Source organism: Ictidomys tridecemlineatus, chromosome 1 (genome assembly GCF_052094955.1).
Source record: "Ictidomys tridecemlineatus isolate mIctTri1 chromosome 1, mIctTri1.hap1, whole genome shotgun sequence".
In the NCBI taxonomy this organism is placed as follows: Eukaryota; Metazoa; Chordata; class Mammalia; order Rodentia; family Sciuridae; genus Ictidomys; species Ictidomys tridecemlineatus.
In genome coordinates, this window is record NC_135477.1 from 183,108,560 (window position 1) to 183,126,068 (window position 17,509).

Here is a 17,509-nt window from a genome sequence, read left to right on the forward strand (position 1 = left end):
CGTATAAGGGAAAGGTGGCATCTACAGGGTTCAGTGCCGTCTGCTGTCGCAGGCAACCACTGAGGTCTGGGAGCGAGTTCTCCAAGACAAGAGAGGATGAGCCGCCATTGAGTAAGATCTTCCCAGGAGAGCGCATCGCCAGAACTCTCGTGGAAACAGTGTATTGTTCTATTCTGTTACTAGCGATGGTAATTGTCTCTTTCCAGGCCTAATTTGTTAAACTGCACATACATAAACAGGTACACACATACAGGAGGGAGCGTGGTGTGTGCAGGGTTTGGTACTGTCCGCAGCTGCAGGCACACAGGGGGCCTCGACCCCGTTCCCCCTGTCTACACTTTTGCCTGTCACTCCGTGGCACCGGCACCGAGCTCAGGAGTGCAGGAGCTGCACCACTTTCTGCTGGGTCCCTGGAGCCCGGAGCTCGGGACACCCGCAGATCTTCACTGAGCAGAGCTGGGCCAAGGAGCCACCCACAACCGCAGCACCTCCAGGGCTCCACAGCTGTGCCAGGTTGTAAGCACAGACTTGAGCCTCCATGGCCCGGGCGCTCGAGGTCAAGGAGACCCGACCCGCACGCCGTCAGCAGAGGGTTCTGCGGCAGCACACCTAACGTTGCCCTCTGCCTTCTTTCTCAGGCCTTTCCTCCACTCACGTCTTGAAGCCATGGAGTGGGATGTTCGTGGCCAATTAGGTTGCTGATTTGTGTGTTAAACAAGGTTCATTCTACCCTTTAGGCAAATGTTTTTAAAGCACCTGGTGAGAAAGCAAGGAGCAATCAGTGTCTTTGTATTGGGGTGCGGGGGCGGGGGACTTTGGGGGGATGTGGGGGGGATGTGGGGGGGATGTGGGGAGGGGGCGGGCGTAGGGAAGGGAGGGGCTGTGGAGGGGCGGGGTGTGGGGAGGGGCGGGGTGTGTGGGGGGGAACATTTATACCTTTCCCATGCCGATGCCCTGGAGGTAAATGAGTTCTGAAAACAAAAGGGCTGATGTGGAGCCAGCAGCACTAATGGCTGGGTGGGAAGGAGCTCCCCCCGCCCCCCCAGCAGCCCAGAGCCAGCAGCCCAGAGCCGGGCAGCGGGGCCTGCAGGTGTCCAGCCAGGTGGCTCCACAGGGGAGGAGCTGTTTTTGCTTCTGATAGGCCTTGGCTCATGTGGGGCGATTTGGGTTGTCAAAGTGTTTGTTGGTGGAGTTTAATTTTCTTACTGGTCTGAGTCCCCTGGCCCTGCTGGGCAGTGGTGGCCTTGGCTCAGAGGGCGGGTTCCACCTATGTCATCACTGGTGACAGCCAGGTGGCTCTTTGGGTAAGGACAATGACAGGTCCCCTCACCCTCTCTCACTCTGTCATGCACCCAGCTGTGTTCTTGCGGGTGCCAGGCACCCTATGTCTTCACAAGGGTGCAGAAGAGATGGTTCTATGAGTGCCATGGTGCACTTGTGAGGGGCTGAACAACACTGTCCCTGTTCCTCCAGCTGCTTGGTTGTGTCAAGGAAAGTTCCAGACTTGTCCATCTCAACATCCACTAAGCCCCCTTCAGCACAAGTCTGGCATGGGTTCCAGCTAGAATAAAGTAACAATTTTTAGCTGGTTTTCAATGTACTTTTTGTACGATTAGCCTTCTATAAATGTAAAATGATCATGGCTTTCCATCTAGAGTAATAATGTAAAGCTATGTGTAAAAATAGTGAGTTGATGCTTCTAAATTATTAAGACTGTGATTTTATGGATGAGACCTTGATTATGAAAGGGGTGTTTGAGTAACTGGTGTCTGAAAAGCATCTGCGTAAAGGAGGTGCACTGCCCAAAGGGGTTAGAAGAGCAGATTCTCAGGACCTGTTCCACTGCTGTGTAACACTGGCAAGTCACAATGCAGCTGGGTAAGATTCTCAGAGACTCACAAGACATGGCACAGACCGGGACCAAATGGAGACAACTGAGGCTCAGGAGGGGCCAGAAGCACACGGATTCCAGCCTAGCCCACAGAAGGTGACCAACCGGCTGGCCCTTCTCCCTCTTCTCTGCCCTCCCTCCCTGCAGATCCTGCCAGTCACTGAGAAGTGGCTTCCATGGTGTTGCCCAGGAGGGAGGATCTGCAAGCCCCGAAGGTGGAAAGTGAAGGGCAAGTGCAGCGAGACAGCAGCTACTTTGAGAAATATCCAGGGCCCGTTGGGACTGTTCTTTGGATGGGAAGCAAGAGATACGTGCCCCACACAGAAAATTTATGGTAAGTATCTAAAATCATTTGGTAAACTAACTAGTTGCTTTAAAATAACTGGCTGTACTATAAGCAGAGAGGAGAAGAAGTCAGAACCAATATTGATAGAACTACTGGCCCTGGACGTGCAGTCCCAGAGAAGGGGATGGAGCGGAGGTCGGCGGGTTCCTCATGAGCATGCGCAGTCATCCCCAGCCCGTCACCTTCAGGGTTCAACCCCAGTGGGTAGAAAGTATCCTTGAATTGCATCTGTGTTGAATATCTACGGACCTTTTTTCTGTGATTATTCTCTATAAACAGTACAGCATAACAACTATTCACCTAGCATTTATTAGTCATTGATAAGCAATCTGGAGAGATTTAAAGTGCTCAGGAGGATGTACGTCAATTCTATGCAAACACTCTGCCATTTTACCTGAGGGGATTGGGCACCTGTAGACTTAGGTATCCGCGGGGTCTTGGAGCTGGTCACCTGTGGCTGTGAGGGGGATGACTGTAGACAGACCACTGACAGCGATGGCCAGAAGTCCCAGAGCTGGGGACACGGTGACCTTCTATTATCTTTATTACCTTTTGTAATCCGAAGGCAAAAACTAAAACACACACATATGTTTTGTGGTTTTGATGTTTGTGGAACAGTCTGGGAAGGTGCGGTATCCTTCCTAGGGATGATAAACCAGATGCACATAGGTTCAGATAGAAAACCCAGTGGATGGAGCTCATGAGACTGCGAGGAGGCGGTCCATGTGAGAGGGAAGGGACCCGCCAACCCGGAGGAGCGGGGCTCCTGGATGTGCGCTCAGAGGCAGCAGACCATCAGCGCGTCCCCAGATAAGAAGGAAATCCAGATTTAGACACGAGCCCTTCCGACTGCCATGGGCAGCTCGTTTCATAAAGATGCTGTGTGAGTTCAGCAAGCTGGCTGACAGCGGCCCGTTGGAAATCTTTGCTCCAAATCCTTAGAAAACCCACGCAGAGCCTCCAGCTCCTGGGAGTCCTGGGTAAATGAAGACACAGAATGGAAAAATGAACTGAAATGAAAGCCGGTGAGCCCTCCTCTGGCCTCTGCTTCCTGGAATCTTGGCAGGGTGGGGGAACCTCTGGAAAGTTCTCCAGATGCCCCTCCTTCTGGCTGATAGCAGTGTTCAGGTCTCCAGATGTGCCAGAAGCCAACACTGGCCCTCTGTCCTTGGAGAGGGACGGTTCTGGGGGCTCCTCTGCCCTCACACCTGTGCAGAGCAGGGACAGATGGACATTTGCTGGCTGCGTGAGCACATGAATACCAGAATCCATGAGCTGCTTAGGAGGAACTCAGCTCACTTAGACTAAAGCAGGGATGAAGGACAGGACATCGTGGAGAGGGGTGGGTCTGTTCCCAGGGTGTGGCTGTGTGTCTTTCCCACAGGCCTCCTGGGTGTCCCCCTGGAGGTGCCTTTAGACAAGCATTTCCCTAAACGAAGTGTGTGGATGTTCCGAGGGAAGACACCTACAGTTCAAAGAGATTTTGAAAATCTTGGATTTAGCCACAAAATGCTTTTTAAACTGAAGGGCTTTTCAGAGGCTTTTCCTAGTCAGGATATTGTGGTCTTGGTTCATCTTTGGATTGAGGACTAAATCAGGAGCACGAGCGTGCAGGGAAGCCCCTCTTAGAAATGCTGCTGTATTTCGTTACACAATAATTTCTCATTCACACTTCCCCTGGCCCCTGATAATCCCTAGTCTACTTTCTGTCTCTATAAAGTTGGCTATTGTAGGCCCTTCTCATGGAGACTTCTGTGTCTGGCTTATTTTACTTGGTATAATAACTTGAATGTCCATCCATGTTGTAGTGTGTGTAAGAATCTTATTCCCTTTTGAAGGCTGAATAATATTCCACTGTATGCATGTGCCACATTTAGTTATCTCTCTTCTTCACGGCACCTGCTGTCGTGAACGATACTCTTTGAACATCTTTATTCAAACATCTGTTCATGTCCGTGTTTTCAGTTCTTGCAGGCATATATCTAGGAGTGGAACTACTGGTTTAACAATCATTTGAGAAGCTGCCCAGCCACTCTTTAATCGCTGTCCCAGTTTACACCCCACCAGCAATCCACAAATGTTTCCCTTTCTCCACATCCTCACCAACACTGGCCATTTCCTATTTTGGAGGGTTTAAGCACTTTCTAAAACTATAGCCATCCTGGTGGATAGGAAGGGGTATCTCACTGTGGTTTTGGTCTGCAATTTTCTAATGCTCAGGGAGGCCGAGCAGCTTCCCAGGTCCTTGTTGGTCTGGTATCTGCCTTTTGGGGGGAAAAGCATAGTCGAGTCCTTTTCCTACTTTGTACCAAGTGGTCTGTTGGTTGTTGTTGAATTGCAGGAGTTCTTTATATATTATAGATACTAATTCTTCTTCAGACATGATGTGTAAGCATTTCCTCTGTTCTGTAGGGGTCTTCTCTCTCTCTCTCTCTCTCTCTCTCTCTCATGATTTCAGAGCCAGTTCTCTTTTCTTTATCTCATTCTCTGTGCCTCTCACAGTCCTGAGTTTCTGGAAGGTCTGGTGCCACAGCCAGGGAATCAGTGCCACATCTAGGGTCACCGTGCTTTCCTCCTGTGCCTCCTCCCGAGTCTGCGCTTGTGGGTTTAGTCCTCCATCCATTTCAGAAAGCCTTGCCCACATGGGAGCCGTCATGGCTCCCGTGCGGGCTGCATGCGGATGCCGGTCCTCCCAGCACGTGGAGTCTTGGCAGCTGGCAGAAGGTGACTTGACTGTGTGCGAGGCTCTAACTCCCCAGGTCCTGGAGCACAAATGGCATGGAGGAGGGTGCTTGCAGTTGTGGTCATTTGTCTAAGATCACAGAACTGACAGGACCAGAACTCAGAGGTCAATGACAACCACAACGAGGACAGTGACAATGACCAAACCATAACACCTCATGTGCCGAGCACTGACTCTAAGCCAAGAGCTCTCACTTCCATGTCCTCATGAAATCCTTCTGAGGACCTCGTCATTCGTTTTTATTGCACAGATAAGAAAACAACCAGAGAAGTGGAGTCACTTTTCCAAGGCCACACAGCAGGTGGGAGAAGAGCTCCTTCTGAAGCCCATGCTGGTGACTAGTGAGCTGCTCCGGCTGGGACCTAGACCTCCCTCCTCAGCCATGGTGTCTCAGGGCAGCCACATCCTCCCTCCCTGCTGAAGTCCCATCAAGTGACTCTATAGCTGCACGGCCCAGTGGAAAATCAAAATGTAGGGCCTTTGTATAAAAAGGGGGGGGGGAATATTTCCCTTTCTCCCTCGTCCTCCACCCCGACCCCGTCTGTGTCATGGTAGTTTTCCTTTGCTTTTTATGGGCACAGGGTGAGTACAGACCTTCACAGATGCCAGCGACTGGGGTCGTGCCTCCCAACCTGCAGCCAACCTCCACCCTCCGTGCTTCTGTGCCCAGGCGCCGGCCAGGGGCTGAGGGCAGCAGCGTCACAAGGTGGGACACAGAAGTATGCAGCACAGAGCCCTCCTGGGGAGACAGGAGGCAATGGGTATTGGGACCCGGAAGAAGCTGGGCTCCACCTCTCCAGCACAAGCTCCCTCCCCATCAGACTGCGCCTGCAAAACACTGGTGAAAAGACGTAGTGATCAGAACTTGCAGATGACGACCACCGGGCCTTCCAACCCAGCTCAGGACCTGCTGAGCCCCAGGTGCGTAGATCACAGGCCCCAGAACTCAGGGACATCTCCCTCTCTCTTGCTCTCTTTTCTCCAGGCTCCCTGGAAGACTGGTTCGCCCAGGCTCTGACCCCACCACCACCAGCAGCCCTTGATCATGGGAATGCTTTCCACCTAATCCCGTGGCTGACAGCCACAGAGGCCTGGACGTGGATAGGAAGTCAAGGACATTTGCCTCCAGATAACTAACAACAAAGACTTGGTAAACCTGATTGTGGGGACAGTCTCTGAAAAGCCCCTGGGCAGCCTGGAGCTGCCCCATGACCAGGAAGGGCAGGACCAGCTTCCGCTTCTTCCAGAAGCCAAGGAAAGGAGGGACAGACTCTGGACCCAGGTCAGAAGCCCTGAGCTGCTGTGGGCCCCTGGTGGCTGTGTCCCCCTCAGACACTCAGTTCTTCCTTCGAGAGGCGCTAGAGGGATGCTGGTGCCCAGTGTAAAAGAGCCGTTCAGCAAAGCGGCCCTGAGCTCCTGCTGGGGCACCGCAGAGCCAGGCCCGGGAGTCAGTGCCAGAGACCTGTGGAGACCCACGTCCCTGGCCACCCTGCAGATGTGGCCATATGGGTCCGCTCAAGGGAGGCCTGATCCTTCCTGCTCGGTTCTCCAGACGGAAGCAGGGAGTGGGCACTGGGCATGGCTCCACTGTGGTCCGGCCTTCCACTTTCCGTGACAATTCCTTTGACCCCATTGGGCTTAGTCTGAGGTCCTGGGTGCTCATGTGAAATCTCCTTATTAACCACCGCACTGCCCACCGCACTCTCCTTCCTTCTCTGCTCCACTCACTCATTTACCCAATCAGCAGCAGCATGAGGGGACCACATGGTGGGCACCCCCATACTCCCTGGAAGACGAGGGTGGCGGTGGTCAGAGGAAAGGAGGAAGAGGCACAGAAGAGTAGTCACGTCTGTCCAGTGCCTGCCTGTGCCCATCGCTGGTCATTTGCTTCCTCAGTCAATCCTCCTGGGCTGCACGACACGCGAATTACTGTCTTCATTGCACAGACGAGGAAACTGAGGCCTCAGAAGCCCTCTGCACCAATGACCTCCAAGTGTTGTCTCCAGATAGTAGCATGTGTGAAAAGCCACGTGCCTGTACCCTGTAGGTGCTCAATAAATGTTTCCTGAATTGGTTGGGGTTGCATCTATTTAGATAATGGTTTCTCCATCACTGGACCCATGGGGGCTGGGCCAGGTCCTTTCGAACTCCCTCTGGAGCCCAGGGCTGGCGGGGAGAGGAAGGTGGGCCTGGCAGCCCCGACCCGGTGAGGGGCTGTCCCCTGCACTTCCGCAGGACAGAGCACCCTTTGTTTATTGTGCGTACACATCCTACCCAGTAATTAGCATTGGCAGCTTCATATTGAGCTTTTGTTTTCATAATTCATTTGCCTGTGATGACATAATAAAAGGAATATTGATTCAATCTCAGCTCCTCTTGGCCGGAGGCCCACATCAACCAATAAAAAAGAATTACTAATTGCAGGGTGTGCTTCTCTCGGCCCAGGCGCTGGGACAGGACGTTTTGATAACAGGAGGGAAGGCGGGCAGCTCAGTCCCTGGACCCCCCAGTGTGGGCGGGGAGCACTGTGGACCCCGGACCCCATCCTTCAAGGGGCTCAGTCCAGACTCTCCATAGAAGCAGGAGGAAGAGCCAGCAGGGCTGTCAGGGTGGAGCCCAGAAGGGAAACCCTTCCCAGGCCTGTTGACAGATGTGGTATCAAATGAATTGTTCTCTGCTGAGACACGACTTTGATATTTATTGGTTCAAATTGCCTGGCTGACTCAGTCTTGTGTAAGTCTCCCTGGTCCGTTTTACCCTTGCCGTCTCTCCGAAGCCACACTGGTGCAGCGACGGCTGGGTTTACCTGAGATCAAACCGGGAGGGGGAGGGGCCCGGGGTAATTACAGTGGGCGTCGTGGATCCTGTGTAATCTCAAAGGCGATTTATGGGGCGAATAACACGATAATGCACCTCGAGTGGAGCCGTGGAGGATTAGCCGCTGTGGCGATCACTGCAGGAAATGGCTGGGGGCGGGTGTCCATTAGACAGATAGCCAGCCCGTGTCCATATTTTTCTCACTTCTTTTCTGAAACGCCAAGATAAGGCACATTGGGGTGCAGATTGTGGTCCTTCTTGGGTTACTGTTCATTAGGGTTTGTTTCCGCTGTGCAGAGAGCTAGGGGTGGGGTTTGTGGGATTAGGACTAGACAGGATGACAGAGGGGAGGGACAGGCCCAATCCCGTCCAGCTCTGGAGTCAGAATCAGGTACAGCTCAGCATGGCCGGAACAAGGACTCCTGGTCCCAGGGGAAGCTTACATGGCTTCCTGGGCAGATTCCCTCGACCAGGGCCCACCCTGGCTCCACAAGTGTACACGAGTCTGAATTGTTCCAGTGTCATTCTCTTGAGTTGTGGTTGATAATCTCCAAGTAAAATAGTGGGAAAGGCCCTGAAGTCTTGAGGAGAGAAAACTCTGACAGGGGACTTATGAGAACAGCAACAGCTCACCCCACGTCTTCACCCTCCTGCCTTGACGCACCCCTCATCCCTCACCACAGGGAGGGCCACCAAGCCAGGGGGCATCCCTTCAGACCTGCACCAGGTGGAACACAGACAGGACTCTAATGCTCATGAAGTCAGGGTGGGCAACACTCACAGGGCCTGCCCCACCCAGGAATGCACCTGACAGGGAGCTGGCCACCCGGGCTCCCTGCTGGAGCCCCTGGCCCTGGATGGACTGCGATGCACCAGACCCGAGGCACAGCCCATCTCGCTTCCAAGGACACAAATAAAAGGCAGCAGGTGTGTTGGTGTTTATGGGTGTCAAAAGGCAACAGGGCAGCAAACAGAATCACAGGCTGTCCTATCCAACGGTGAGGGAGTATTATAGACCCATGGGCTTTCCTATAGAAATGAATACAAAAGACCTGGTTTCCTGGAACCGGAAATGCTGCATTTCTTTGTGCATCCATTTGTTATTATGATATGAATGTAAACCGAGATGCAATGGCGGAAGTGCAAGCATAGGGGCCCGCCTGAGTCCTGCCCTGAAGGCGTAGCTGTCAATTCCACGGCATGTCCTGCATGTGTTGGGATCTGCAGGACACAGGGTCATGAGTGCAGTTCTTGTCCTCAGGGAGGGAGGCAGAGGCCTTGAGGAGGCCATGGAGGTGTGCATGCAACCTTCGGAGGCAATGGAGGCCTCCCTGCGCCCTGCGTGCAACCGCTGCGCAGAGACAGGAAAACACTGCCAGGCGGGAGGCAGCCCAGAGGCCAAGGCCTTCCACGGTATGGTACAGGGGACACCGCTCCCTGAAGGCCATAGAAGTTGCTGGAGAAAGATTTTAAGCAGGAGGTGACATGATCAGATCCTGCTGTCTGACGTGGGGAGGTTGGAAAGGGGCAAAAAGAGGGAGAAGAGGAGCAGGAAGAGGCTGTTCTGAGGGCCAGGCAAGCCCAAGGTGGTCTGAGCCAGGCAGGGCAGAGAGGGCAGCAGTGCTGTCCTCATAATCCCTGGGGCAGGGGGGGGGTGGGGGAGAGCGTCTGACTCTGCTTCCTTGGGAACTCCCTAGAGAAAGGCTATCACGCCTCATTTGCTAATAAAGAAGTGAAGGTCAGGCCAGCGTTCAGGGCTGGGTGGAGTTCCTGATCCTGCAGGTCCAGGCAGCAGAGCACTGGAGTCATGGCTGTGCAAAATGGCAGCTCCTTGCAGGTCATGCATTAGAGGGGAACGATCCTGGGCACGGGACTGTGTCAAGCTCTCCCCTCCACACCCATGTCCGGTTGGTTGTCACAGGCCCTTCAGAGCCTAATCCCTCCATCTTGTAGCCGAGGCCATTGAGCACCAAGAGAGGTGGAGTGACCTGCCACCTCAGGGTCAGATGTCACGCACACTTGAACTTCACCTTCTGACTGCTTCAATTCTAGGAATCAAGGCTGTGATGACAAAAGAAAAGTAAAAGTAAAAAAAAAAAAAAAAAGGACACATCTTTTCCACTATGTAAATCTGCTCCCCGTAGGTGTAGCAGAAGTTACAGGTGCGACTCCAGGGACAGGTGCTGGGTTAGAAAGCTCCATCTGCTCATCTGGTACCTTGTGGATTGAGAAATGGAGGTTATGTGTCATTTTCAGGGCAGGTGATCACCACATCACCGTGTCACTTGAATTGACTTTTGAGAGGGTGGGACCCCGGGTAAATCATGAAGTGAGTGATGGTGCCCTGGATCCCAGGCAGCTGGGTGGGGCACAGCCAGGGTGTCACGTGGCTCCTGCTGGGGAAGATTGGCCTGTTCCTTTGCCTCCATCCATACCGAGGCCAGTTCCCCCATTTCCCCTTTCCTTCTCCGCTACACGCCACACTCTCAAGCCCAAATGCCTACAGGCTGGTAAGTGAAACAGGGTGGGGTGGGTGTAGGATGGACTTGCAGGGGCCTGAGAAAACCCTGAGCCAAGGAATGCTGTGCACCTTGTCGGGGTGGGTTCCTGAGTGTGGCATTTGGGGACACTGATAGAATGATGACACTTAAGACTTATACATTCTGCTGTACAGACATCTTACATCACAAACAGGAACCATAAACAAATACTGAGCTCTGGTAATGCATATGCACACGGAGTGTCCAGGGTAAATCATCCGAGGTTGATAACTTTCTTCGAAATGCTTCACACAGAAAATGGATGAGTGGATGCAGATGGAGAGATGGATGAATGGAAAGTTAAGTAACATGCCAATGGGAACATCCAGGGTCTGGATGCCAGCTTTTCAATTATTTCAAATTTATTCAATTCTTTTCCGCATATTTGAAAGAGTTTATAATGTGGGGAAGCTCTATGGAGTTAGACTTGTCTCCACTGAGGAGAACTGAGATGAGCTGAGGAAAACCAGACAGACTAGGGAGCAAGTGGATTACGCTCAGGGCTACTGGAAGAGCAGTTTCAACAGGCTCAAGTTCATGGACATCTTTCTCCCTGTGTAAGATCAAATGCCTGTGTCAAAGACAGGTTCTCAAGGATTAAAGATAGAAACACGAGTAACACAGGGGGCTTGAGCGATCACCTCTCCTGTCTCTAATATCTCCCCCAAGCCATCCCAAGTACAGAAGACTCAGTAGGTGAAATCAGCAAGCCTGTGTGGCAAGCAGAGAGGACTCCCCCTCCCACTTCCCTTCAGCTGGCCACCTCCTACACAGAAATTCCAAAGGCACCTCTGTGAAAAGACCCTTGCTGGGTTTTGAGACCAGGGTATGAAAGCTCTCCAAAACCAAATATTTCCCAAATAGGTAGATAACTTTAATGAAGACAGCTGGGGGCCCTTTATCCGTTTATCTCACATCCTCATAAGCTGAAGTCTCTGAGGACTTTATTCCTTCCTGACTTCTTCCTACCAGATAAGCACAGAGAGATAGTCTTCATTTCAAAGGATGCTCCTGGGATCTGTCTTTGAATAGGCATCCCTCAGGGTTCAGCTTTCTTAGGGAAATGGATGCAAGAAATATTTTGCTTTCCTCTTTATTACAGGTTGAGTCTTCTTTATCCAAAATACTTAGGAACAAGGACAAACATGTTTTGGATTTTGGATTTTTTAGGATTTGGAAATATTTGCATATCTATCTTAGGGGTGGTACCCAAGTCTGGAGACAAAATTCATTTATGTTTCATATACACCCTTTGTACATTGCCTGAAGATAATTTTTACAATACTCTAGATAATATTCTACATGAAACAGAGTTTCATGGTGTGGAGTTTTCTGCTGTGGCATCTTGTTGGCACTCACAAAGGCTTAGATTTTGGAACATTCTGGATTTCAGACTCTCAGAGCAGGGATGCTCAACCTGTACAAAAACAAAATGGTGCAAGTGTGACGATGACGTGAGACAGGTGATGGGCGGCAGATCTGTATTTGGGCAGCTGCTGCCCACCCCAGTGATTGCTACCACCAGGACATTTAGTCCAGTGGTGCTGGCGCTCCCATTTGGTTTTGTTTCCCCCGAAGCCAAACCAGAAATAAGAATTCTTATGTCAAATCTCTTTTCTAAAAAAAAAAAAAAAAAATGGTCAACTCTTTTTAATTGAAATTATAGAGGTCAAAGGAAGAGTGTCTACAGGCCACATTTGGCCACAGCATGCGACCTCTGGTTTATGGAAACACTTGACGTGGTTTATAGTCACACATCATTGGATGGTGGACTTATGTATTATTGGACACCATTTGATTTTAAGAGGTTGTTGCTCCTAACTTTAATCCCTTTTTTTCCATTACTCCCTTGGGATGCTGGTTAACTCCTTGTCCCCTCAAGACTTCAGAGTCTCTATTGGTGAAAAAAAAAAATTCATCTGGTTTTTCCAAATTTTCCTGATCAAAAAGATCACTGGGTCACAGAAAAGGAGTTATGAATGGCTTTTAAATATGTGAGAAAAACCCTCGACCTTCCTCCTCATGAAGAAATGCCCGCCACTCTCAGAGGCATTTCAAGCTGATAATGTGGGGTGAGGAGTGAAGCTTTGCTCAGATACTCCTGGCAGGGTGCTGCAGGCTCTCAGGGGCAACATGGCAATGTCAATCAAAGCAATAGATGCACACACTTTTGACCCAGTTGGTCATTTCTAGGAATGTTTCTTAATCCTGTGCACACGTAAAGTGAAGTATGTGAGAAGTTGCTCCTTTCAGCATTCTTTGCATTGGTAGAACAGCAACAACCTAATTGTCCATCAACAGGGGATGAATTAAATAAATGAGAGTTCATCTATACAATAGGTTATTACAAGTCATTAAAGAAAGAGATGAAGGGGCTGGAATTGTGGCTCAGTGGTAAAGTGCTTGCCTGGCACACGTGAGGCACTGGATTCAATCCTCAGCACCACATATAAATAAATAAAATAAAGGTATTGTGTCCATCTACAATTAAAAAACGTTTAAATAAAAAGAAAGATGAAAAAACAGACCCCTTGTTATGCAGTCTTATCACAATAAACTAAGGCAAGTTAAAATTAAGCACAATTTATTCCAGTGGTATGATGGTAAATGTGTAACAACTAGTTCTCTAAAGCAGGTGGGAGGAATCCCAAGGGTGGCATTTGTCTGTAGTATAAATACTTTCACCAGGTAGATTTCAAGCTACCAATATGTCATGGAACTTGAACTTGAAGAGGATATGCCTCTATTGATGCCAGTACATCACTACCTCTATTAACTAGTATGGAAAGATCTCAGAGACATGTTAAATAGAAAAAGAGAAAGAAAAACGGAGCAGTGTGCCCAGTACACCATCACTTCTGCAAACAAGAGGAGAGAGAATGAGGAACACAGGTATGGCACACTGCCTGGTTGACCGCAGAACTCTCTGGAAGGATACACTTGTGCACTCCTGTGCACACACGTACTACATGCAGAGCCATTAACTCTGCAATTGGGAGCAGAACTGAGTGTGCTGGGGGACAGAGTAGATGGAAACTCCCCTGCTCTTATGCATCTCTAACATGACAATTATCAATAATAAGAATGTCTCCCATATGCAAATGATTCAGTAAAAAATGTCATGAATCACCTGGAAGATTCAGGGAATACTGATTCCCTGGCTTTTTCTGAGGATGTTCAGAGCTGACATCTTTGCTGTAGGACTGAGGAAATCTGGTTTTGACTCGTGTCTCTGATGATTCTCAAGATGAGGCAAATTCAGGTGTCACTGCCTGGCTGAACTTCTCCATTTCACCAGGACCAGAAGGCAGGGCCCCCAGAGGACAGGAGCCTGCACTGGAGCACCAGGCAAGCAGGGTGAAGCCAGGGCCGAGGTCTGGAACACAATACTGACCCTCCTGGTGCTGCCCAGGACCTGACGTCGCCTGAGAAGGACAGACCCAGAGAGTAAAGTGGCCCAGGCAGCCACAGCCCAGGGAAATGCACCCACACTCACCCTCAAGAGCACTTCCAAGAGGTCCTGCCTTCTTGGGCTCCAACCCACTAGTCAATGTCCCTCCAGTCCTCTCAGAGGACAACCCCTCCAGGGGACATGGGACAGGGCAGGGGACTCCTTTGCGTTGGCACTGGGTTTGTGAAGCAGGACCCATTTCCCCCAGCACTCCACCAGCTATTTCAGAGAGAGGAGAGGTGGGTGGGGAGGGGCCGGAAGGGGAGAGAAGAGAGCCTTTGTCCCAGAGCCAGGCCTGACACCTGATCCTCCCGCCCCTCTGGCCCTGGGTCTCAGTGTCACCTGCCTTTACACACCTAAGGAACTGCGCTGTTTTTAAAAACAGCAAATCGTGCCTCCGTGTACAACAGCAAACACGGTCCCGAGACAAATTGAACCAGGTTCTGGGCGCTTTCTCCCTCCAGTCAACCAAGACTGGCGTTTATCAGAGGTGCCGATCTCCGCGCCCTGTGACCGCAGGCAGAGATGCAGCAGAACGACACCCCGAATTATGTCTTTAAGTGCTCGTTGGAGACACTTGTAATCATGCTTTATTACTGGTCTCCTCCCCGGCATAATGAACTTTGATGAAATAACGAAACAGCTCTGGCGCCTGAGCAGTCGGCCGGCGGCCCCGCCAGCTGGGACCTCCCGTGAGCGCGCCGGGCGCCCGCTGGCACCAGCGCAGGCAGGGAACCTGGCCCCCGCCGAGCTCCGCCCGCCGCGCCCCGCCCCGCGTCACGGACGCCCACGACCAATTGGAAATGGGGAGTAGCCAGGAGGCGGAGCTCGCCGAGGACAGAAGTGGGCGGGGCCCTCTGCCACCACCCACTTGGTCTAGATGGTGAAACTGAGGCTCGGAGAGAGGAAGTGACCTCACCAAGGCCACACAGTGACCCAACAGGGTCCAGAAGCCAGGTTTCTTGTCACAGATTCAAGGTGCTTCCCTAGCCTTTGGGGGGGGGGGCGGTCTCAACCAGTGACCCCAAGCCTGCAGAAGACCTGAAATCAGCGCGTACCAAGCCAGGTCACTGTGCTTCCCAAGGGATTCTGAGGAGCAGCGGGGGATGCCGAGAAGTCAAGGATGGCGGGGGTTGGTTCCCCTTTGCAACTTGAAGTGTGATTGCCCAGAACAGCCTGTTTCGGAGCTGTAGGGAGTGCTGCTGTAGCCCTTTGAGCAGAGCTGTAGATACAAAATGCCCTTCTGCAGAGGACCTGCTAACCACGCAGGAGCCCCCAGGGCCCAGGTGAGGTGCTGTGCCTGCAGGCTGACACTGTCTCCATTTTGCAGACACGGGAATTGGGGCAAGTCATCTACTAGTTTTCTCTTCCTGAATCCCCTTGCTTTCTCCTGTGTCTGTGGAAGGAGACGGCGCCCATGAAGCCCCAGCTACAAACTGCAGTCTTGGACTTCTAATTTTTTTAGAAGCATGGGTATGTGTGTGTGGGGGGGTGCGGATCTAATGCCCCTCTGGCAAGAAAGAGTTTGTTCTTTTCAAAAGCATACCTAGGTACATGGGGGTGTTTAAAACTCCTTGGAAAAGATGCTTCACCTCTCTGTGCAATGCTATCTGGGATTCATTTTTGGCTGCACTATAAGCAGTGTGCTGAGCATATGTGTTGATTTTTTTTTTCTTCTTGCTTTTAAAAGAACTCTTGAGGTGCAGCTCCCCTGTCTCAGGATCAAAACTCATTGCAAGTGCACGGGAAACAAGGTTCAGGAAATCCACAGAGCTGGGCAGCACTGCCATGCATCAGTTTGAGAACACTTTCAGCACCCCAATATGTTCCTGACACACCCTCATTGATAGGTCTCACCCCCATTCCCAAGAAACCCTTCCTTTGCTTTGTTGTTTCAGAACATCCCCTGTCATTGGTCTCTTGTGTCTGGCTTCTCCCACTGGGAGTCAAGTTGGTGAGGTTCATCCATTGCCCATGCATGGACCTGGGATTTATTCCTTTATGTTACTGAACAGCCCTGCATCACATGGTTAGGCCACATTTTGTCTAGACATTATAAGTGAGTTCATTTTACCTACATCCAAAGGAAGGTAGTGGATATCCAAAGGACCTTCATAAGGAACCCACAATCCACAGGGCTTTCAAATTTGCACCAAATAGTTGGTTATTTAGAATGAGGGATGTTGGGGATCATTTCCATTTGATGGAATGAGCATTTCTCTTAACCCATTTTCTGAGGTTATGACATTTTCGGAGATTAATTCTTTATATAGGAAAGAAGTTTATTTTGGCTTATGGTTCTGGAGGCTAGACGTCCAAAAACATGGTGCCATTCTCTAGCCGGTGAGGACTATGTGCTGTGTCATGACATGGCAGAGAGAAGAAGGGCAAGCAGGTAGGTCAGGAGGGACAAAAGAACTGGGTCCTAAGGCAACTAATCCAGATCTGAGAAATCCAGATCTCCCAGCCTGGGAGAAAGACTCAGTCCTCTTCGTGACCCAGTTACTTCGTGAGGGCCCAGCCCCCAGCCCATCACAGTAGTCATCAAAGTTCAACCTGAGTCTCGAGGTGGACAGACCATGGTAGAACCATCTCAGTGTTGCACAAGCCCTGCCCAGAGACTGCCCAGACACAGAGGTCCTCTGTCAGGTTCTCTGCCTCGTAAGTAGGGACTCGGTCACCTGGATAGACTAGAAGGCTAGGAGAATGGCCAGTACCCTTGGTGGTGAACCTTTCCTGAAAGTGGTTCTCAGGACTGGCAAGCACAGACAGCAGGCCTCACTTCCTTTATAGGAACTGAGTATTGGCCTTGTGTCTGTCTGCATTAGGTGACTTCCTCTCCTTCTTTTGCTAACAAATAAGGCCATTAACAGCATTCCATCTGAGGCTCCCTTTTGTCTCACTATGCAATCGGTAAGCTGTGGAGGAGCAAACACAGGCTCCTGCCTCCCCACAAATTTTACTAAAACGAACTGATAATTGGGGACTGACAGGTTGGCTTGGGTAAGTTTGCAATGCTTCTAAAATTATTCATGGGAGTGTCTGGGTCCTGGGAACTAGATCTATGGTTGCCGGAGGCTTGACTTCCACCAGTCCTTGAAGTTTAGTATGGTCATGTGACTATTTCTGGCCAATAAGACATGAGTGGTGACAGCACATTTCACTTCCAGTCAAAAGGGGTTCGAGGGCCATGCCATCTGCAATGGAGGGCACATCTCACAGCAGAGGAACCTGATTCCCGGGCACAGGCCACGCACAGCCTGAGATGGGCACCTGAGGGGTCCACGCTGGTGTTGGGGGCTGGTCTGTTACTGCAGCCCTGTTTCTTGATTGTCGCAAGACAGGTGCGTAGACTCACGGAGTCTCCAGCCAATCGAGGAGGTCCCGCATCAATCAGACCTTTACAAGAAAACTGCCGGTGATGACAGGGGCACGGTGTGGGGGAGTCAAAGAAATTAGAGCAAAATGCAAAGGTAACACTGGGCTCCAGGTAGAGGCAGCGCCCCCGTGATGGCCCAGGAGCTCGAAGGCATTGCCACGTGGTCTCCAATGGAGGCCGGTGGCCAGCCACTGTGCACACCTTTGTCTCCCTCCCCAGGGGAAGGGACATTCTGCTCTCAGGTGGGCCCAGGGCCTGGGCTCTGGCCACTCCACACCCCTGAGCCACCTGTGACATAGCCCTGAGCCTCTCATGCCGGGCCCTGCAGGTCTTGCTCCTGCA

General features: G+C 51.3%; 1 long non-coding RNA gene across 1 annotated transcript; it reads left to right on the plus strand.

Moving 5' to 3' along the window:
* The first annotated feature begins 1,646 nt into the window (after window positions 1–1,646).
* Window positions 1,647–7,055, plus strand: LOC144378496 (uncharacterized). The gene is made up of 2 exons (XR_013440219.1): window positions 1,647–2,225; window positions 5,966–7,055. It is a non-coding gene; the product is annotated as an uncharacterized LOC144378496 (long non-coding RNA).
* Window positions 7,056–17,509: the final 10,454 nt, after the last annotated feature.